Here is a 23,492-nt window from a genome sequence, read left to right as displayed (position 1 = left end):
AATTTTTGAAATTCAAAAATATAAAAAGTATAGAATATAAATATAGAATAATTACTAATAATATTAAAATTTCTAAAATATCTATATATTTCTCAGAGGGACATTAAAATGTCCAAAATTTTTAGCGTATCCAAAGTTTTTAATAATAAAGTTTTACAAATAATACTAACAAAACTCATATATTAAATAATAATTATTTAAAAGTCTAAAATTCCAGAAATAACAGAATCTTTTTAATAATTTGAGGTTAATACCAGCTATAACGAATCACAGAACACAATGAACTTGCGTTACAACACTAGTGCTTTTAATATGGCTTATCAAGCCATGTTGACCGGATGATTTATCTGCCACACAGACTCTCACGAGTGCTTATCTCATTCCATGTGGCGTTCGCCATCTCCCTCAGGATAACATTTGGAATGGTAAGGACGAACAACAAGTAGGAAGCCATTGGTTAGAAGAGAAAGAGAAGAATTAGGTACATTGTTCCCTTACGGAATCCGGAGGTCCGTGCAATTATTTTCAAGCGACTATCCGACGAACGGAAATTTACTCCGTCATGGTGAAACAAAGTCCCTCGTCTCTCTTCGAAAGACGCAGAGAGGATAAAGCGAGGAACGAGGGACGACACACATGAGAGAGGACCCTTTCGAAGCACGCAGTTTCTAGCGTTATCGATCGTCCACCACTTTCCCGACCTCTGTCCTGTGCACGCACGCAGACGTGCCCTCTCAGTCCTCCGAGAAGCGAAGAGATAGGGTTTCGCTTCTCTGCGGCGAAACCTTAAGCCGCCGTTATTACGACTTTCACTTAACGCCATGCAATTTTCCACCCCCTGCTTTTTGCCGCGGAAACCGGATATATTCTCTTTTATCTCTTTCGCATGATCGAAACTACTTCATTTTCGACTCTAATAGGCGATACTTTTGATTCGTCTCTGTGAATCCCGTAAAATATTTACAGATCACTCGAATTCATTTTTGATAATAATAAATATTTTTAAAATCAGCAACTTTACTTTAACGGAATAAAATTTTATTTATATCTTGATTCTTTAATTAAATAGTAACAAAAGTTAAAAATCAAGATTCAAATTAAATGATTCTGTTGAAATAAAATAATTTGAAACAAATTTCGACTTACAAATAATTATTTTTTAAATTAATCTAATGTTCAATTAAATTTAAATAATTAAATAATTAATAAAATATTCTTTATTTGTATCTCTGTTGCTTAATTTTTGCCACGAAAGAATTGAATGACTAAAGAAAAACCTTGGATAAAGGAGACATTTGTTGTAATACTGGATAGTCAATTGTTCTTTATCCTACCGTTTTACTTGAAACGATAAAATATCGATGCTTTCATTCCGAGTTCGGCGCTTATCTATAATGAATTTAAACTTTAGCTTTCTAGCTCGGCGAAAATCGATTCGGCACGTGGCGATCTGGATTGTGATTTTGATTTCGGAGCCCGATACCGAGCGGTATTCAACTAATCAAGGAATCGATGCCAATCGACTGCCATTTGATCGGGAAAACGATTGCGGATTCCGACAGCGCAAATATGCACGAAAATCAAATATCGGCCACCATCGCTGTCGTTGCTCACAATAAAAGAGTCGCGCCGCGACTCTCTTGACATTTATTTGAAAAACTCTAAACCCGGCTTATAGAGACACCGAATCGATCCCCTGAATCGATTCGATCGAAACAACTAGATTATTCGTTCCAAACAACTGTAGATTATTCATCATCACTCTTCATCCAGGATAATTCCCGAACATTGCAAACTTTTAAATTTGACTATCAACAGAGAGAGTGAGAAAGAGAGATTATAAATTTTTCCAATCAAACTTCCTCAATAAAACTGCGAATTTGAAAAGAAATATTAATATTATTGTTAACATTTATCAAACAAATATCAATATTGTTGTCAATATTTATATATTCAATATTAATTAATATCTTTCTTTTATTTTTTCTTTTGGCTATTATTAGCTAAATTATGCATTATTACAATTGTTGTTATACACATTCGATATTTTTATAATTTATTAATATTATAATAATTATATATATATATATATATATATATATATATATATTGAAATTATTATATTTATTAATTATGCTATTCGTGTTATAAACTATAACAAATTGTTTTCGTGAAATAATTACATTGCACTCTGAAAAATGTATCTTAGAATGAGAAATCTCTATTCACTTAAGACCGTACTTGTCAGATAGATACTTTTTATACAAACAGCAACCTGCATCACTCGATTCCCAGGAAAAACTCGTCGCAATTTTTTTCTTACAAAGGAATACACATGACAATTGAGATATTCACGCTGTATAAAATAACAAGTATCAGAATAGGTTTCCTTAAGGCTTTACTTGCATTTTCTGCTCTGCTCGTCTGGAAGTACAAAACGAAACGCAAGAAACGATTTTGTAAAAACGATAGCGACAAAAGAAAAGAGCCATTCATAAAGCATGCCACTAGCTGGCAGAGAAAAAAAGAATAAAAAAGAAAAAGAGAAAGAATAAAGTGACGGGAGGAAGACGCGACGAAGAAAGAAAAAAAGAAATGATGCAGTGGTAATTTGTGACAATACTAGAGGATCTCTAAAAAAGTGCGAAACAATGCCATTACACTATCGATACTTCTTGTCGCATATAGCGTGCCATCCCATTCTTAATGATGATGCACATATCTCTATGTGTCATTTAAAACCATATTTTTCGAAATAGAACGTCAAAACAAGAAGAAATATTTTAGAAAATTAATAATATCCTGTGTTCTTTTAAAATATTTTATTATAAAAATTATGTATATTTTTACGTTTATATAATATCATGTGTGTGTGTGTGTGTGTGTATTGATTTTTAATATTTAATATCAATAAATTTAAATTTTTTTCTCAGGAATAATCTTTTGTGGTTTAAAAATACTACGATATCAAATTAGTATCCTCATGGTTCCATGTCATTACATGGATGTGTACATTCGACCATGAAACGCACATATGTTTGTATGGAGAGCTTACACGGGTCAGTCATGTAACGAGTATGACATCGCAAACAGCGCGTGCAGCAGTGACATTACGTATGCGGATTACATCAGGGACACTGGGCTGCTTATGAGTCGCTACCAGAATTTTAAATGAAAAAGAGCTATTGGGAATGAAGTAAAAATACAGTCGAAAAAATCATCAAGTCAATTATTTGGATTCGCAGAAAAAATTTAACCATTTACATTTATAATGATGCCTTCTTGCATTCTAAAATATTGTAAAAGTGAAAAATTAAAAAAAGAATGTATTTAAGAAGTTTAATCTTTCTAATTTTGTAATTCTTAATTTTTAAGAAGCAAAAAAGGTTAGTATTTAACCAGAAAATTGCATAAGCATCACTCCTGTTGTTTCTAAATTCATTCCGAATTGCACCGGAGGGAATCTAAATTTAATAACACTATCACAAATGTGCAGAAATCTCTTAGTCGTGTTGGGAAAAATAATCAAACGACAAAAGAGTTTGCTCTCGTATGAAATAGCGTAGTTTTATATTTTATATCTTTTTTAGAATTCTTTTTTTTTTGTTTATGGCGCGAGTTTGTCAAATAGCCAATCACGAGAATCTCGCAGAAAACTAGAAGGAATTGAAGAAATTGGCGGATGATTGACAGATCTTTCTCTCGAAGCGATATCATTGTTTCACACAACTGCATTTATAATACATCATTTTTATATATCATTTGTTAGACATTTTAAGAAAATTAAAAAAAAATGAGAAGTAACTAAAAAGAGCACTCATTTATAAATTTCAAATATTTAAAACTTGTAGATTTGTCATCTTCGTGATAAACTGTCTTATTCGCAAAATTCTTGAGATTGTCAGAAATTGATTTTCCGACGTTTTAGAAAGACGTTTGCATTCTTGCTCCGTTCGGGGAGCAGTTCACCTTGCAAATAATTCGTCCGTTTCATTATTCTTTTTCTATTTCATAAAAGAACAGTAAGTCGAAAGAATAAACTTCAAGACAGTAAGTATAAATGAAATCGCGATAATCTCAACGTCGCCGCGACGGCGAGTGTTCCAGCGAAAATTATTCTCCACAGCATCCGGACCAACGAAGGGGCACGGTATGCTAATGCCGACACGACGCGGATAAAAATGCGGCTCGCAATCAGCGTTTATATGAAAAACACTCCGACATTCCCGGCATCTATCTCCGACAAACCGCCCTCGGCCGACGTTGTCATCGCTCGAGCGACGTCGCGATATTACTCAAGTCTTGCCTTCGCGAGCGAAATCGAGCTCCCTGCCTTAGCTTTCATCGTCGACTCGAGAGCGGAAAATAGCTGGTATTTCGGACGAATAATGCGACGCGGTCGCACCCTCCGCCACCCCTCTGTCTCTTCCCGTTTATGCGACTTTTCCGCGGATTCTCGTCGCTAATCTCTTTCGCTCATTCGTTCGCCTGAGAAACGTCAGCTTTTTTAAATTTAGCGAAATAATAGACATGTAATGGCCTCTAAAAGATTATTAAAATACTACCGCGTATAATATTCCATCTCGTATTCTTTCCTTAATTCGTGACTTTTCGTGTCAGAAACATTACATTTACCTCTCCATTAAATGTAACATAAATAATGCTAGCATTATGTAATGTACAGATTTCCCCAAAATAAACAAAAACACATCTCATTGTTTCTTTTGTAATTTTAGTCTATTATTTTTTAATGAATTGTCAATGTTAATTTTTCAAATAAAAGTAAATTTCAAACTTGACAAAATATAATGTTAAATATCAAATTGCGCGATTGTGCATTCTGGATGCATTGTCGATGTCTTTATGTCATGATGAAATACTATACACCATACCCGGGTGTTAAAAAGCCAATTATCGACAATGATGTGCAACTTTGGCGATGTCACAGTTTTATCTTTTGGAAAGCACAATATAACCGCTCGAGACAACAGGCACTCATGAAAAATTGTCTATCGTCACTGAAAAGAATATAACGTTGTGTTCCCAGCGCGACAAGTGGAAACTTGAATAAAATATGATTAACGACACAGATCGTTACTCCTGTGCCAAGTTACCGTAACTACTGTGTCGAGAAGCATATCGCGTGTGCCTTTCGTCTCCCGCTTTAACATTGTCGCAGTACGAAACAATTTCCGACGGTAAATCATGCCAAGAATTCTACAGAATTCTTGCATTCCACAATCATATCACCGAGATATATCCTAATGGCAGATACTTCGAAAAGCTCATGATTGTTCTGCTGAAAATTTAATAAACGATTAATTAATATCGCGACAATCATCCCTTTTTACATTTAGTATTAAATATTAAATATTAGCCAATCTTAAATGTTTGTCTGAAATTAAACGTGGTTTTTTTTATTTACATATACTTATAATTAATAGTAATATTAATATTTAAAATGTAGTATATTGATTTGAAATTTTCGCCAAAAAAGAAAATCCGATTTAGTTTCTTCTATTCCGAAGAAATCTATAATCGAGAAATCGTATTTGTGGATAATTGTTCATAAAGATTTGGTAAACAATTATAGTTTAAGACGATTATAGCTCCCAATGAGAATGGGTCCGTAAAATCTGATTCAAATTGAATTTTATTGAATTTAGGATTTTCACGCGCCATCAAGGATCCCCGCAGGAATTCGAATTCGGTCCAAACCTAATAGTGCACAAACGACGCGGAGACCATCTGGATTCCCTGGCCGTGAACAGGGTCCGATCAGATACAAGGCCAGAATAGCTAAATTATAGCTGCGTCATGAAAATTGCTGCGACAAGCGTGACGATCGCATGGAATATCAATGAGAAGCAGGTAATGTCGTATTTAGCTACGTATAAATTAACAGAATACATTAATACCTTTACTTTCTCGAAGACGTCATAAATGTAATACTGTTCTTTGTAAAAATTAAATAATCATTGTTATAAATCTCATGTTTCTTCACATATTATTTATGCTATTGTATTCTACACATTATTCGTGTAGAATAAAATATCAGCTTCGAAACTTCACTGAACACTTTTATGTAAAGTCGAAAATATTTTTCACTTAAAGAAAGACAAGAAAATCGAAACAAAGTAATTATATTACATTTTTTAAATACATTAATTATATTATATTCTTGTGAAACGTTAATAAATCGATATTACAAAATTACAGATTCGATACTACATGCGAAGGCAGCGCAATAAAAGGTTCTTGCGCTTCTCTGTTTGGACGTCGGCCAAGGACGGGTTGCTCAACTCCGATACTTGCGTTTAAATTCCCGATGATGTTTCCCTCTCTACCTCTATGTTCGACGGACAATGTCACGAGGACAATAATTGTTATGCGCGATTACGCGGATCGAAAATGATAATCGCGAATCGATGCACGTACGATTGGCGTATAAAAGTCCGCCACCCCAAGAGCATGAGCATCAATCGATCTTCGATCTTCGAGCTCTCCTAAGCTTTCCCAAGCGATTCTCTCTCAACTCAGCCTGCAAACATGAAGTGCTTAGCCGTGAGTAGAACGAATCTTTCTTCGTGATAGCATAGTTGACTGGTTTAGTTTTAGAACAAATTGTCTCAATTGATTTTTAACAATAATATTTTCATACACGATTCTAATTTATTTATTTTAGAAATATCAAATCGAGATAGAGAAGAGAAAAAGAAAATCATGTATCTCGTAAACGATAAAAATATTTAAACAGAATTATGAGAGTTGAAAATTTCCAAGCCTATAAATTTCAATCTGTCTCTCAATCAACAAGATTACACAGAGAAAAATGTATACTGTATTCAAGTAAATATTATTTATTTTAAATATATCATAAATTTGTATATCCGCAAATATATCATAAGTTCACCACAAGCATTAAATTTAATTGAATATATTCTGAATTTTAATAAGTGCAGTATTTTAGTCAAGAATATTAAATTAAAACAAAAATTTGGTTTGCTTACTACAAGAATTGACGTAAAGTAAGTTTGATTTTTCTTTGATACAACTTTATAATATTCTTGAAGAGAAAATAAATTCTTCTTTTGAGTACATGATAATGAGATTTTCTAACACTTGTGATGAGTATATTTTAAGACTATTATCAAGAATATATTTTTTGTTGAAGAAAACTATTACTTAAAAAAAGAAAAATAAACTGAGTAATCGCTTTTTTTGACAGTAGAATATTTTTCTCTGTGTAGAAAAATCGTTTTATTTTTCCATTTCTTCTCAACGTCAAGTAGGAAAATCAAAAATTCAACACAAAATTCCGAGTTTTGCTTTACAAATTTCTTTAAAGGACGTAGGCTGAAAGCTTATGATATAGCGCATAAATGTGTCTTTACATATTTTTCTTTACTATTCCTAGGTTATCGCTCTTTTCGCCCTGGTGGCCGCCGCGGCTCTCGCGGAGGCGAAACCCACCGAGGTAGAGTCCATCGAACCGGCACAGGCCGAGCCCATCTCGCCGGAAGCGGCTAGGAACAAGCGAGGGTTGCTGCTCAGTGCGGCTTACACGGCTCCGATCGCTTACAGCGCATACACCGCCCCGGCCGTTGCTTACTCCGCATACAGCTACCCCTACGCGTACGCGGCCTATTCCAGCTACCCCTATTACGCCGCGGCCTACAGATCCTATTACGTGGCCTAGATACGCCGAGCAACCACATAAGCCCGGGGGAACACGCGAAACTATTCGACCAGTCACAGCCTCTGATTTTACAACCCGACTGCACGACGACATCACTCGTGACGCGACCACGTAAGATAATTCATCAAAAAAAAGCATGTCAAAAATGAGGTCATCTGGATTTATTTTCGTCAAGTATTCAAATTATTACTTTTTTTCTTTACTATCTATTAATATTATTATTCAACAAAACCGCGAAATATATTAGCCGTTATTTATTTGATTACTGAAAGAGAGATATTGTTTTATAAGATACTTGACTCTTGAATATGGTCTGTCAAAATTTGAAAATATTATCGTCCTTCTCTTTGCAAAATTATTCGAGATTAATTATTACAATTGCATCATGATTTAAATAACCATTTGTATGCACGATAGAGCTTTTAAAAGAATCGCGCGAGATAAACAGGAAACGAACCATGTTAAGAACTGATTGTGAGTCTTATCCGGTTACAGTATCTTATTGCGTAAGAGATTGCTAATAGATATATATAATACCTCTTGCAGTTGTATCTATATTATTCACTTTAGATAAAATGTATACATTTGTATATCTAAAGTACGCTTATTACATTATTACACATATGTACAGCAAGTCTCTCTTATCAAATAGCTTACAATTTATGTAAAGACAAAACGGACCATCCACCATCTGAATTTATACATTTGCAACGTGATACTATGATTTATGATTATCTATTCTCTGAAATGTTAAAAAAGACATTAACGAAGCGTTATCGAGAATGTCTCTTTGTGTACATATTATATTTACGAATCACATAATTCATTGAAAACATTTCGGTTATATTATCATGTTATATATACATTCTATTAACTCGTCTAAATGTCTGTGTGAATCTGAATTTTCCTGAAGAAATTATTCGCAGCGTGATTTTTTGCATGATTGCCATCGTATAAAATATTAACAAAAAAAATTGACGAAACGTTGCTAATTTTTCTTCGTGTATGTGTATCTTACGTAAGATATTATTCGCTATTTATGAATCCATATGTAATCCACTCTAGAAAAAATATAATCCAATGCAATGAGATTTAAAATATTTTTCTCTTTTTCCTATTATTTTACAAGAATTACTTGTAAAAATTCAACGATATATTTTGCGATTTTTTCCCCTCTCAAAAATTAAAAGACGTAAAAAAAATATTTAATATTAAAGAATCCTAATATGTGTGTATGTGTGTTTCGCCGAAACTTTATCTTCCAGTTAATTCTAAAAAAGTTATACGAATTTTACAGAATTTTAATTAAAATTTGTAGTTATCACCAAAATATTTAATATTAAATAGTTATTTAACTTGGGTAAAGAACTGCAGAGTTTTAAATTGTAGAAGTTTGATGCAAGCTTCGCAAAATATTTTTTCCTTGGCCTACATGTCGCAGAATGTTACTTTCGTAGATAGAATTGTACCCTTGACGGCGACGACAAATGCATTTTTAAGCGCATGCCTTTAGTAAGAGTTTAGAGGCACTCGCGGGAGAATAGTGACACAATGTGTTGCAAAGAGAACCATAACGAAAGTTCTTGCGAGAGATCTCGCATCTACAAAATAACACTTAGTACTATTTCAAAAATATAAAAATAGAGCTTATCTATTCTTTTTTTTTTTTTTTTTTTTTTTTTTTTTTTTTTTTTTCATTGTATATAAATACGGAAATATTCTGAGTTTTCATAATTTTATTGTTTCGTCTATTTTCTCCGCAAGTTTTTTTGTTAAAAAATTTTGTGCATATTTCACAGATTTTATTGTATCTCACTTTATTCGCATTTTTTGCAATTTTCTACATTTAATTATTTTGAATATATATTTTAATAATTCTAAATGATATCGCAAGAAAGGGAGAAAAGAAAAATAATTAATTATTTTTGTTATTAAAATTTTATTAAGATAAAGATGCTCACAACATCTTTTTCGTTGCTGAACAATATCGTTTTCATAAATAAAGATAACAGTAATATTTTACAATACGTATTTTTCAATTTTTGATTGAATGACGCACACGCAATTTTAAAATTTAACAACCTAAAAAACTGACGTCCATCTATGCTATAGTTTATTCAAAGATCAAAATATCTACGTTATTTACATGGCGAATTAACGTTAGTTATAACAACTAAAAAAATCTAAACAACTGCAAGAAAAGTGAATAAAATTGCCGCAGGTTATATAACAGATAAAAACCTGATATAAAAATGCTTCTTGCGAATTACCAAGAAAACACAGGAAAAAGTTTACGCAGTCTCAGTAACTCTAGCATGGAAAAACTTTTAATTGCTTTGTTTAATTGCCGTTGTTAACCATCTTTCACGTGGTAATTAAGCTGAGTCGCGCGACACATCCATCATCATCATGGTACGGTAAATTATGTCGAGATTATTTCGGGCCGCGAGGAATAAAACATTTCGTGATTTCGTATTCGTTTCATCTCCTCGAAAAAAAAATAAATGTAAAATATTTTTCGTTTCTTGGAAGATTGAAATTTTCATCTCAGAATATCTTTGAATAATCTGTTTCCAAGCTTAAAAATAAATACAATAAAAAATAGTAATAAAAAAAATATATTATTAAAATAAATTCTACATATATAAAATAAAGAAAGTAAAAAAAGAAATAAAAAATTAATTATGAATATTTGTTTTATATATATTATAATTTTTATATTTTATCAAATTATATATATATATATTACATATAATTTTTATTTTATCAGAAAAATTTCGGATAAAACTCTTTAAAAATATTCAGAAATAAAAATATGTCATTCTTTCAACTTCGTGACATATATTTAACAAATCACTAACAAGAATTAATCAACCACGTTTGCACCTCGCGGAAATACTTGAGGTTTAAAATAAAATAAATAACTAGCAGAATAATTTTATCGGTGAATTTCGTTAAAATCCCAGTAACTACATTTGCAAATGGTCGTCGTATTCAAAGCGAAACGCATTTTACATGCAACGTGTCGCACATGTCAACGAAATTGCCAAAAAGTTCGCGTGTGTTTCGGACGAACGAGTTTTGCGGCTACTGCCTATTGACCCTTTTATTTTCGACTACGCTAATCCTATATATATATAAAATATTCGTTAACAGACGTATTCGTTAACAGACGAACAGTGTGATACTCGATATTTGGTGAAAAAATAAATAACCTCCATTTTGATTAAAATTAACTTGAAATTCTTTTTGCAGTTTTTAAGGCTTTGATGTAAATTGAAGTAGCTTCTCACAGTGAAAATACACAATTTAGATATTCATCATCTTTCATATGTCATATTTGAATTTTTTGACACAGTATAATCCAATTAGATAGATTTTGGTGCAATTTCTATGCGCAATACATGAGTGCAAAACATTTTTTGAAATTTTGCATAAAACATAGAGAAAGAGTCTCTTGATACGATCAAATTGTATCAAGACTGAATCGAATACATAGCTGTTATACTTTCTTGCAAAATCGCATATATAAATTTAAATTCAGTTAAAGTAAAATTCATTTGAAATTATTCATATGGGTTACCATTTTATTATCTTGTATTTCTAGAATACGATTTGTCAAAAGCCTTCTCTTTTTAATCGATCAAAGCTGAAATGCTATTTCTGCCTCGATATTCTTGTTAGGGGAAAATTATTTCAGGATTCGCCAGGGAATACTGCCGCGTGCATCGAACACGGTTATTTTATCGAACGTATCGTATAGGCCAGCACAGGCAGCAAACGCAAGCGCGTAATCCCAGGATTTGAAGCTCCGAACCGGCGCGGTTACCGAACCGAAACGATCGGCGCATACTAATGGTCCCTTTCCTGAAACGTTTCGGGCACACGTTTCACGTTGTCTTGTATGGCCGTACTTTCCGATAGCGGTATTAACTTCAGTAATATTAAGACCCAACACAAAAATTAGTCGGGACTTTTTAACAGCAGATGCAACGCTGAATTTTATAGTAGCTTTGTTTTATAAAAAACGTTAATTCTTATTTTTATTTAGCGCTGCATAATTATTAAAATATAAATGTAATATAATAATATATATGAAAACAATTTATAATAATAATGCAATTTAATTTTATGTATCTAAAAGTTTTACAAAAAATTCAAAGAATTCGAATAATATTTATATATTTTTTGAATTTAATGAATGAAATTTTTACAGATTAAATAATATTCTCCATGCAATCCTAAATATTTATGCCAATTTTGAAATAGTAAAAAGAAATCTACGATCGATCACAATAAAAATATAGAATTTTAATATTTTTTGTTTTTTATTTGGTTTTTTGATGTATAGCTCAATTGGCTAACTTTTTGTGCAATTGCTATGCGCGATATACAAGTGCGTAGCATTTTTCAAGTTTTGTATGAAATATGAACCCAAAAGAATCTCTTGATATATCGAATCGTTAAATATATAACCATTGTATTTTTCGCGAAGTAGGATGCATAAATCACTCCCTTTTGTAGCATACTAAATTTTCTCTCGAAACGCGTTAATCTCGTTATTTATTTCCCAAGCTTTCTATCCTTCTCATTCTTTCGTTTTGCTTTACCACATTTTCATATAAAATGTACACAAATATACACAAATATACGCAAACGATTAAAGGTGACGCAGCTTGTGGTATCTGGACGAAGCAATTTGTGCGACGAACACATGCGCAATACATCGTAGTTCGTATAAGCTTCGCAGTGGCAAATATACAAGGTGTCGATGATTGCGTTTTCTTTCGCCATTTGTTTCAACATCACAGCAGTAAATTCTTGAATTAACGAACTAATATGTATAAAATATGTAAGAATTAAAATTCAAGCATGTGTGCAAGCAAATAAAAATCCTGCTCTTCTTTTAATTTTAATAGAACTATAATAGAAAATTAATTTAAAAGATTCAAATTTAAAATAGAAAAAAATAAAAATCGTAAAATTTTAACTTAATAAAAACAGAAAAGATTTCAAAGAATAATCTCTAGCTGAAAGAAAATGCGCAATATCTGAGACACCCTATATATGGATGCAATATTACTAGGTGGCCACTCTTGCGAGAGCGACACAGGCGACATACCAATGGCCGCTCACACATTTCCCGAATTAATTTTCCAGAAAATACACACCATTTTCGCCCATAGGCCATTAATTAAACGTAACGTAAAATGACATGCGCTTTTAATGTCTATTCTACACTCGCCATCCCAAAATGGAGCTTATTATCTTTTAGTATTTTTGACAAATTTAGTTTCGAATTATTCATAAGTCATGATGCACAGTATCATATATTATTCTTTTTATAAATTTAAAATAACTTTAAAAAAACTTTCTTTTTTTTTCTTTAATAAAAAATTAATAAAAGTATTATAATTTGTCACGGATTTTAATTTTAATTGTTTAAATAATTTAGATGTCAAAATCGTTTTTCTTTTTTTTTTTTTTTTTTAAATTAATGAATGCTCTCTAGTTAAAATATATACAAAATATGTATAATTTGCCGATATTAATAATTTTTCAAAACGACTCTCACATATATACATATTTGTATTGATCGATTTGCACAGGACAAGACAGTTTTTAAATAACTAATAATTGTTTTATGCAAACAGCCAATAACAAAGCTTGGTGCTTAATCGTAGAATAATAACAGTGTGTTAAATATCCCGATAGCACTTTAATGTAAATTCAAAATCGTTCTTATGAAATACCAGTGGACTCGCAGGACGCGAGCTTTCCTTAATTAAATACGAGTTCGTCGACGAACAATTTCCTTCGACTACTCCGGCTTTGCATTGCAAATTGTGGCCTTCGACAAATCTCGAGATTTGCATAAGTATAAAAATAACGAGCGACAATGGCGCCCAGACTCATGCCAGTGAATCCCAAAACGATCTGCGAAAAAGGGTCGGCGGTACTCATCCCAAAATTTAGATTCGTTATAAACTTCATGTTTCCAACCCTCCAAGGCCTTTGGCCTTAATTAAACCTCAATAAAAATGGAGTGCTATTGATATTTATAACGGTTTTATTTACTATTTGCTAATTAATAGTCTTCGAAGTAACGTATTCTTACGTAATTTTACGATTATCATGTCATTTGAAATGTATTTAAAAGAAAGAAAGATAACAATAAACGAAAACGATACTCTATTCATATATCAAGTCTTTCAAGTATTGATGAGAATTATATTTGCTCTCAAGTATGCTACAAGATACTTCTGTTCAATATTTTTGTTTAAATTAAATTTAAAATCACATGTATCATACACTTTGAAAAATATATATTTATTCTATTAAATTTTGCTTTTTTAAAATTAGTTTTCTTTTCTCTACGCAATCTTCCTTTTTCGATCATCATCTCAATTTTATACTGATACACCACTCGGCATTCTATATACGAGAGAAGGTTATCGACATGGTATAAACAGTCGTAAAAGGATAATTCGCATTGCGGAAACTCGCGAATATAACAAAACGCAGGCACAATTATTTCTCGGCCGTGGAGAGAGTTACGACCACAATCGGCGCGCTGCATATTGCCGGAGGGGTAGGAAAGAGTAAGCGAAAATACGTTCCGGTGTTCGAAAGGGGAGGCGAACGACGACCGCATCTCACCCGGCATTCGGTCGGAAACTCGTTTAATTCTCGCGTAATAGAAGGCAATTAATTTTCTTACTCGAAATAAAAATCGAGCGCGCACGCGAATTCTACGCGAATTTTAGGCGCAATGCTCGGTAATAGTGTCGAAATTAAAAACGCCGAATTTAACAATATGCCGATATTTTTAACCACTTTCTGTTTGTTATTTATTATGGAATAATGGCAATTACGACATAAATGCAAATAATTAATTGCGAATAAAAATAAATATGTATGTGTAAAAATTGTAAATAATTTATATACATTACAAGGTTTTATTTATTCTGCTTAATATTTCTTCAGCAATATCGGACCCTACAACAAAACTTTCCTCGAAGTAGCGATATCATTCGACCCTTACCAAGGGACTTCTCGATCGTGCATAAATCACGCAAATTTATCCTGAAAATCCTCGTATATGCTTCACCAAAGTTTCCGTTTACGAAGGGAGTATCGATACAATACGAAAATACATGGAAATGTTTCGTAGTCAATTATAAGTCAACGTCCGAGATAGAATGTCACGCGCGAAGAGATAAAGTGACAGCTGTCGATTTCGTTGCAATTTAGATGTAATGGAATGTCTCTGTCTCGCTCTCCCTTATCGAGATTTCATTCCGATCTCTCGGAATGTGACACGTGTTCTATGATTCTCGTTGCGATGAAAAAAATTCGGACGAGGTAACCGGCCGATCGATTTTGCGACGGAAATAAACGGCGTTGTGGCATGGCTCGATACTGACGACGATTTAGCACAAATTTATTCTCGTACGGGGACGCAACACACCGGTCAAATCAATAAGGAAACTCACGATGCTCGAGAGAGCTTCTCGACCTATTCCGAATCAACGTGAACCTATTTCTGTGGAAAACGCGAATGCGAACAAAAGTGGAAAAAATAAAGACTTACTCGATTCGTGTCGCGAAAAATCCATAATGGAAGGAGATAAATGCATAAAAGTATCATGTACGTATTGTGGAACTTATGATATTTAAAAAACAATTATCCTTCATAATATATTAAATATATAATGTATCCAAGATATGTGTGAGTGTCTTTATAAAATAAAGTAAATAATTAATATATAAATTATTTACTTGTATATTGAAGTTTTTCCGAAAATCTTCTTCATTGGAGTGTTTATAAATTACAAAGTATTGATAGCTCTCTTTTTGTTTCAAATAAAGTAAAGTTATAAGAGAAAAATGACATGAAAAAATAAAATCAACGATTAAACATCTTTTTTATATGTAAATATTTAGCATGGAGTGTATGCATGCTTCGTAATTAATTAAGAAGAGTATATTATCATGTATCTCTTTTATAAAATAAAGGAACCGAATTCGATATCTTTATCTAAAATAATCTAAAGAAAATCTCTATCGTAAAGATATTCATCTAATATAAAGTTATTAAAAAAATTACTTTCGCATAACTTTTAGATCAATAATTACAGTTTGATGAATCGTGTTACTGGAATATGGTAACATAGATGCTTAAAACAAGAGAAAAACTCTTTTTAATTAAAGGAACCGTAAAGTAACATTGTCATGCCAATCAAAGCGTGTAATAATTTTGCTTCAAAGTTATCATCGTTAGCATAACTGACGCTAATGATCGAGCACATTAATTATGCAGTAGACGGATTATTTAATAGGGATTTCTGAAAGGCAGTTTGTAAGCTTAAAAAGCGATTGTACGCCGATATATCGTGCTCCGCATATCAAAATTTTTCAGTAATATCTCATTAAAAAATTACTCGGCAGATCTGATAAGCTCTAAATTAATTCTCATTATCAATTTAAATTTTTTTAATAATAAAAAGCGGATTTGAAAAATAGAAGAAATTAATTGCCAATAATAAAAAATGAAGAAAAATTTGTCATATTTAAAAATATTTTTTTCCTTCCTGCAAATTTATATATCGTAATTTCCTCAATTTTTCTTCTCTAATAATTAAACACTTGCGAAAATTAAAGCACTTTTCTCGATTAAGTACTTCTAGAAAAAAATAACAAATGATATCTCTGTGAAATAAAAAATGTTTTGTGTCACGCAACTCTGATTATTTTAAATCAGATATTTAATTTTTCCGGTTTTTAATTATCTCCGCCTTTTGCGGATAAATGTAATAGCACAGTATAATACTCAAGATTAATACTTATTGTTAGTGTCTTATCATCGTCATTAGTATATTTGTAAACGAATAATTTTCGAATGAAAAGGCGCGGTCGAGAAAATTGATCAGTCCAGTCACTGTCAAAACGCGGATCCGCCTACAATTTCTCACCCCGGGGAGAACGAAGGGTTGAGGTTGTTCATGAAAGAGGAGGGTGAGAAAAGAGAAGGAAAAAAAGAAACGCGCGAAAACGCGACCGAAAAGGGGTCGAGAAAAGGGCGAACAGCAGCTTCACGAAATTCGGCGACGAGGAACTTCCGTCATAAATCAAACGACCCTCCTGTGAATTTCGCGGGGTTGGCCCTTTTCTCTCGAGAGCGAGAGGGAGAGGATGAGAAGAAAGAGAGAGAAAGAACGTTTCTCGCTTTTTCCCATGCGTCCAAATCGGAGCATTACGAGCTTGCAAGGCTGGATCGATAAAGGACCACACTAGACATTGTTCAAATTCCGCAAATATCGCGTTCTCAGGCGCGAAATTCAGAGTCAATTAAACGGAACACCCGGTACATAACTCGATCGTGTCGAGCGGCGCAAAGATAAATGTTCACCCACATAAAAGAATTTCATCATAAATTTTTGCGCGATCGAACTTTGCGCGCGAATACGATATGCGATATATGTCATGTGAAAATATTTTATAATTAAAAATTATAGTTCGAATCTCTCTTTCTCTCTTTTTGCAGAAATGAAAAATAATTAATTTCATCCGTACTTTAAAATTGATTTAAAGTTCTAAAATCAACTCGTATAAATTCACATTACAGCATATGAATTATGGTTGCGATGTGAATCTTTAAATTACAGGTGCAAAATGAAATTTTGCGAGCACACCCACGGTGAAAACGTGACTGAAAATTTACGTATCCCGCGTAGAAGAAATGTTCATGAAGCGTGAGTTCTTGCTGAAAACCTAGTTTTCAACAAGATATGAGACGAGCCAAAGCGATAGGGAAAATATATTGATCATAGTGGTAACAATAGCGTAAAGTTGTAAAGCTTGATTTTACCAGCGATTTGGCACGCATTTAACTATGTCTGTACTAATAACACATTCACGTATATGCAACAAACACATGGTTCGAACGCTATACGAGGGGTACGCTATGAAGATATCTTAATACCGATCTGCCGAGTGTTTGCAGAGAATGAGGAAAATTAATGTAATAATATAGGGCAACAGTGCGAGAGATCGGCCCCTACGTCGTTTATGTCCCCATTGCACGTGATCCTACGCCGAGAACCAGGCTATTCAACCGTACCTTTATGGCTTCAGGCAGCCCTGACCATCCGAATTGTGTTCGGAGCGAAAGCCCTGCTGTATCAACTAATTTGAAGATATATTACGTTTGTTTTTACGTATGTGAAGAGAATATACGAGAAAGTATATATAAATTAATTTAGCAAATCAATATCTTTTATTTTCCATTTAGGAAAAATTAAGAAAAAACAAAATATTTTTTTATTTATAAAATGGGCGATAATTGTACAAATTATAGCGATATACTTTTTAAGATTATAGCGATATACTTTTTAAGATTTATAGCGATAATAAAAATATTATAGATATCACATATAAAGACCAAACCACTTAAAATTTTATAAAGGTTTTTCTCTTTTAATTTAAAAAAATTTATAGCTCATTATTTAACAACTATTTGTATCAAATAAACAATGTTAAAATTATAGTTATCTAATAATTTTCAATTATACTTCACAATCCCGTTACGTAAATCTAAGAAAATTTTTTTATCGTAAATAATTCGCTATTTATCGTTTTTCTGTCCTATTGTTTAGACAAATAAAAAATATCATGTGATACTGTGGAATTTGAAAATTTGAAATATTTATCTACATTTTCGCGCGCGAAGTCTCGTCAATAAATAAATAATCCTCTTATCTAGCGATTTTCACGCAACACCGTCGTTCAGCGCCGTCAGGTCTCATTAAATTACCTCGTTAACCTTTGTCACTGTGAAAACGCTCTCCGTATAAAGCGCGTTGCCCGATCTCAAGAATTAATCTCAAATTAAATGTAACCTCGCCCGCGTCTGCCCGACAAGAGATACGCTATTCGGACGTTGGTCGTCGGCGGGAATGAGAGAGAAAGAAAGCTCTTGTAATCCGCTTCCGTTGTGAAACTAATGTTGCAACAAGGGTAGTTTCCACACTGATATTATTAACTCCCTTGCGCGCACGATGGATAAGTCGAAACTATCCTCCCTTTGCGCGTGACATAATTTTCTCGTCACACGTACCAATTTTAGAGATGTTGACTGAGAGTTGTTGGAAAGACTCAGATTACTGCGGATTTGTTAAATTACATTACACGAGTGACGTATGATTTAATTATTTGTCTGAGTTACATAGTAAATAGCAGATATGTGTGACACGTAATTCAGATTCTGTATTTGTTAGAAATTTACACAGTAGTTTATTATTCCAAATTACGTTACATAATAAGTTTTTAAACAAAATAAAAATAAGACAACACATTAATAGCTTAATTTTAATGACTCAATAAATTAATTGACGAAATACGTTTTAATTTAGAAAGAAAATTCTATAATTATCTTGATATTTCCTTTAAAGAAAAATTAATTACAGCTTCGTTAAGAGGATTTTTCCATAACAGATACATCTATATTTAGAGAGAGATTTATTATAAAAATTATTTTTATCTTCTATATATTGATATATATATTTATATTTTACGTAATATAATTCCATAAAGAATTATACATATATATAGAAGAGATTAGAGAAATATAAATCTTTCTTTGTCAGTATGAAAAAGCGTTCGCATGTTTCAGAGAATTGACAATGGTATTCGCGTTGGAAAACACGAAGGCGCGAGAAATAAAATGCTCGTCGTAGTCTAAACAATCTTGTTTTTGCACTCGATGGTCGCCATTTAATTAAGCAAATAAGCCGAGACTTTTCTGCGACGGTATGATATTTTTGAAGCGTTATCTCTAGTATAGAAATTAATTAATTCGTTTCTCGTATTCTAATCGACGTATTACGAACGAATACGTTCTAAGAGAAAATGAATCTTCTCTATGAAAAGAAAAAGTCATGCGGTATTTTAATCGGTTATTCCAACAGGGAAGTAAAATTTTCATCTCGCCGCTCTCGAAACTAAATTAATGGCTGATCGATACGTCGCGACGAGTGTACTTATATCAGCCATAAAATTCTCAGTCACTAATGCAAATTTATCTTCATCGATTACGACCATAATTATATTAGATTATAATTATGTTAGTTTATTCATCATTTATTTCGAAAATTACTGAATATTGATTAGTGTTTTTTGTAATATCATTTTCTATATCTTTGTAGACAGAAAAGATTCGAAATTATATCAGCAGAATATAATCAATGTGTAATAGCAAATATAAAAAATTTTAAAAATAAAATTTATATTAAAACACACTAAAAATATTTCAATACCTAATAATAATAATTTTTCTGGCAATATTAATCTGTTTAAAAAAAAAATCCAGAATTTTTTTGATATATTTTAAAATAAATTATGTAAAAGATAAAACCGTATAGTTTTTTTTCTCATTTTTGGAATATCTTCTTTCATCTTATTAAGACGAAGAAATAATATGTTTATTTCAACTTTGATGATGTAATCGAGAAATTCATTAAAGATTAATTGATTAACGTTAATCAACGTCGAAGCGTATCCGAGCCTCGAAATCTCCCGTGAAACTGAAAGTGACGCAGAATAATATACTCGAAAGCAAACGTGTCGTCGTCTGGACGTGGGCGCATAATTCTCGATCGTGTTACGTAGCCAGTCCGTAACTACGCGTGTCCGCGCTCGTAGCGACGAAAATCACGCTCAATTAGGCGCGAGCTATTACAGGAGCAACGCAGGACGCGATGTGCGCGATTTAACATTTCTGTACAAACGCACCGCCGTATTAATCAATGTCAGATACGGCGACCGATTGCGATACGCCCTCGATATAAATTGCAAATACTCTCTCCCGTTCGGTGTCCATTAGGTTCTATCGCACGATATTGTTTGATATCGAATTTTTGGGAAATTAATCTTAAATCGCAGCTAATTATTTTTTTTATCGTATTTTCATATATGCAATATATTATACGCGATACTTTATTAATGAAATTTATATTTCGGAAAAAGAGAGTATTCTGTGATTGTGTCCGTTTATATCGTGTTATATAAATTTATTTTTAAAAATTAACTCAAATTTTCCAGGACTTATTCGAGAATAAACGCATTTTTTCACGAGATGATACCTTTGTAAATATTACACATGTTTGCGTATTCTGTGTACTTTTTACCTCTTTTTTTCAACGCATTTCAAATTATATTTCCACGTTAAAAATTTGAACATGACAAATGTGGTTACGCGCGTATTTACATCATTTAAAGGATACAGAGAGAGCATGCAGACGTTATATCTCTTTAAAAAGGATGCGCGTATAATCTCTTAAGCTTCTCCAGATTTGGCTTTTTAGTCGTCGCTCGAGATACGAGGGGAGAATTTCAATCGCTCACCGTGAAATATTCTCGTTTACTCGGAATATCGCGCTGCCTGCCTAACCGATTACCAGGGCGCGAACTAGGAAGCGGTTAGGCTCGGTCGGCGCGCGCGGCCAGGGGATTATTAAATTTAATATAGCCAATTACTCGAAGAGAGCGACGAGAGCTAATAGCCGTGGACGATGGAGTCGCGGTCCTTAAGACCCGCCGAAGGAAGCGCGGCTCGGCGACACAGAGGGTGGCGCGGTCCCTAATGACGCCGTTAAATCAAACGGTCGTGCCATTATTAACTGCGGACAGATCTAACGGCGGAGCGCGAGAAATGCCAGCTCGACTGGTAGCCGAGAATAAGCGCTCTCGCGACGGTTAGGCTGGCAGTTGCGAAATTATTCGGACGCCGCGAGAAGAAGGTGGCCGCTTTTGCTCGGGACACACTGTACGAAATATGCGAAATTTCGCGAAGGCATTCGTAATTGCTACAGGTGATGGACATAGCAACTGAAACATAGTGTATATACACGAAACTGGCAACTTCTTCGTATGTCAGTGTACGCATATCAATATATTTCTGTGTGACATACGACTAAATAATCGTAATAAAGTCAATTGAGAAACGAACTTCTTTTCTATAGACTATTTTATTTCGCAGAATCATATTCGTGTATACATGTTTTTCCTTTTTTAATTTATTTCGCAAATAAAATAAATTCGAAATTGAGTTATTTCAGGAGCAATTATTACAAGAAATCTTTTAATGTTAAACTTCTCTTATTTTAGTTACTTTACTCTCTTTATGCAATAATGATATTCTGTGTCACCGTGCAATTAAAATCACTTAGAGCAGTTAATTCTAATTAATTCTAATCTTTTAATATTTACAATCGTTCAACGTTTTTCCAAACCGTATTAGCGTGTAAAGTGCAAATAAACACTTCCAACTTTGATATTAATTTTCTGCCAATAATTCCGAGCAGGAGATTAACAATTAATTAGCCATTAAATGAAAGTTAACAATTCAATAACTATTAAATGCCATTAATCTAAACTTTCCTGGTATCGAGAATAATAAACTAATAAAATATCAAGCCGATGACATACTATATTGAAATTATAGCTTGTATTCATTCCCTTCGACAACAAAACTCCGAATAAGCGAGACCCGGCTGTTCCCAAGGCTGTTCCCATCCACCCTCAATGGCATCAAGAACGCTACTGACATTTCAGTCACGTGACATTTCACTGGAAGGAAGGGCTGAGCGTTGGCAAACTTCTGGGATGTACACAATCAAGGGGAAAAATCGCTATACAATCAAGAAAGGGAAAAATGGGAGGGCTGCATTTTAAATATCATTAGATAAATTAAAAAATTATAATTATCATTTTTTGTACAATATATGAATTATAAATATTTTGTACAATATATGAATATATATAAATTTGATAAAAATATCTCGCGGAATTTCTATTAAAAAATTCTGTTTATAATAAATTTATTTTATATATAATTAGTTGGTATTAATATTCGCTTTTTCCCTTGATGCCGAAAATATTTCCCTTGTTATTTTTTAAACGACGTTTCATGATTCTTGTACAAACTTCAGTATGATTTGACATAAAAATATCCGGTCATATAAAACAAGTCTGAAGGACGTTGAAAAATCGCTCCTTTAGAAGTAGTTTTCATTTCCATGCACTTTACCCTTCACAAGTAAGTAACTCCAGAAAGCTCCCTATAATGTTACGCAAGTAAAAGAGAGAAAAAAAAACGCGAACCTTAAACCTGCTTTCAGAGTAAACACATTAACGATCACTTCTTCCGCGTACGCGTAGGGTGTCCCGACTCGCACATTTTCTTTCAAAACGAGCCTAATTAAAAGGAATTGTTTCCAATAACTTTCACGTAAAAGCCTCAACGATTTCGAAATTAGGATCGTATTTATAACCAGTTTTCTTAAGAAACAAGGATTTCTTACTTGAAATCTTTTGTGTACATTAGAGATAAAGAATTATCTTGCTCTTCGACGAATGACTATAAATACAATCTTTTTTAGAAAACGCTAAAAGTGCATATTTGTCTGAAAACTTTGAAGAGAAGAGTATGGTGAATTTTAAGTAAGACTTCGAGAGAAGCGTCAGCGAGCTAACTCTCGATGGATCAAGACAGATCAGTCGGCGACAAGACATATACATTATATTACCGCGCGTGCACACGTTGCATACTGATGTCGGAATGTCGGGAATGCGACTAACAACCCAAGCTGATGCACTCCCTGGTCAAGTAATTACCTGCATTACACCTCGTGAAATGGTAGAAACTGCTCGTTACTGACCCGAGAAACGCTAATAACTCGCGTTGATTAGATTCCAAATGTGCGTATGGAAAATATATTAAGTATTGTCTTTA

The 23,492-nt window shown here is 33.0% G+C and overlaps 1 protein-coding gene and 1 non-coding gene across 4 annotated transcripts in view; one reads left to right on the top strand and one right to left on the bottom strand.

Moving 5' to 3' along the window:
* LOC105253069 (stress-activated protein kinase JNK) overlaps positions 1 to 23,492 on the bottom strand; it is a 136,721-nt gene that overhangs the window by 74,378 nt on the left and 38,851 nt on the right. The gene's annotated exons all lie outside the window — the stretch shown is intronic.
* Positions 6,429 to 8,790, top strand: LOC105253068. Its single transcript, XR_003122763.1, has 2 exons — positions 6,429 to 6,564; positions 7,418 to 8,790. It is a non-coding gene; the product is annotated as a pupal cuticle protein C1B (transcript).

The sequence above is a fragment of the Camponotus floridanus genome, unplaced genomic scaffold, assembly GCF_003227725.1.
Source record: "Camponotus floridanus strain SB8 unplaced genomic scaffold, Cflo_v7.5 scaffold21, whole genome shotgun sequence".
In the NCBI taxonomy this organism is placed as follows: domain Eukaryota; kingdom Metazoa; phylum Arthropoda; class Insecta; order Hymenoptera; family Formicidae; genus Camponotus; species Camponotus floridanus.
This window is presented reverse-complemented; position numbering and strand designations above follow the sequence as displayed.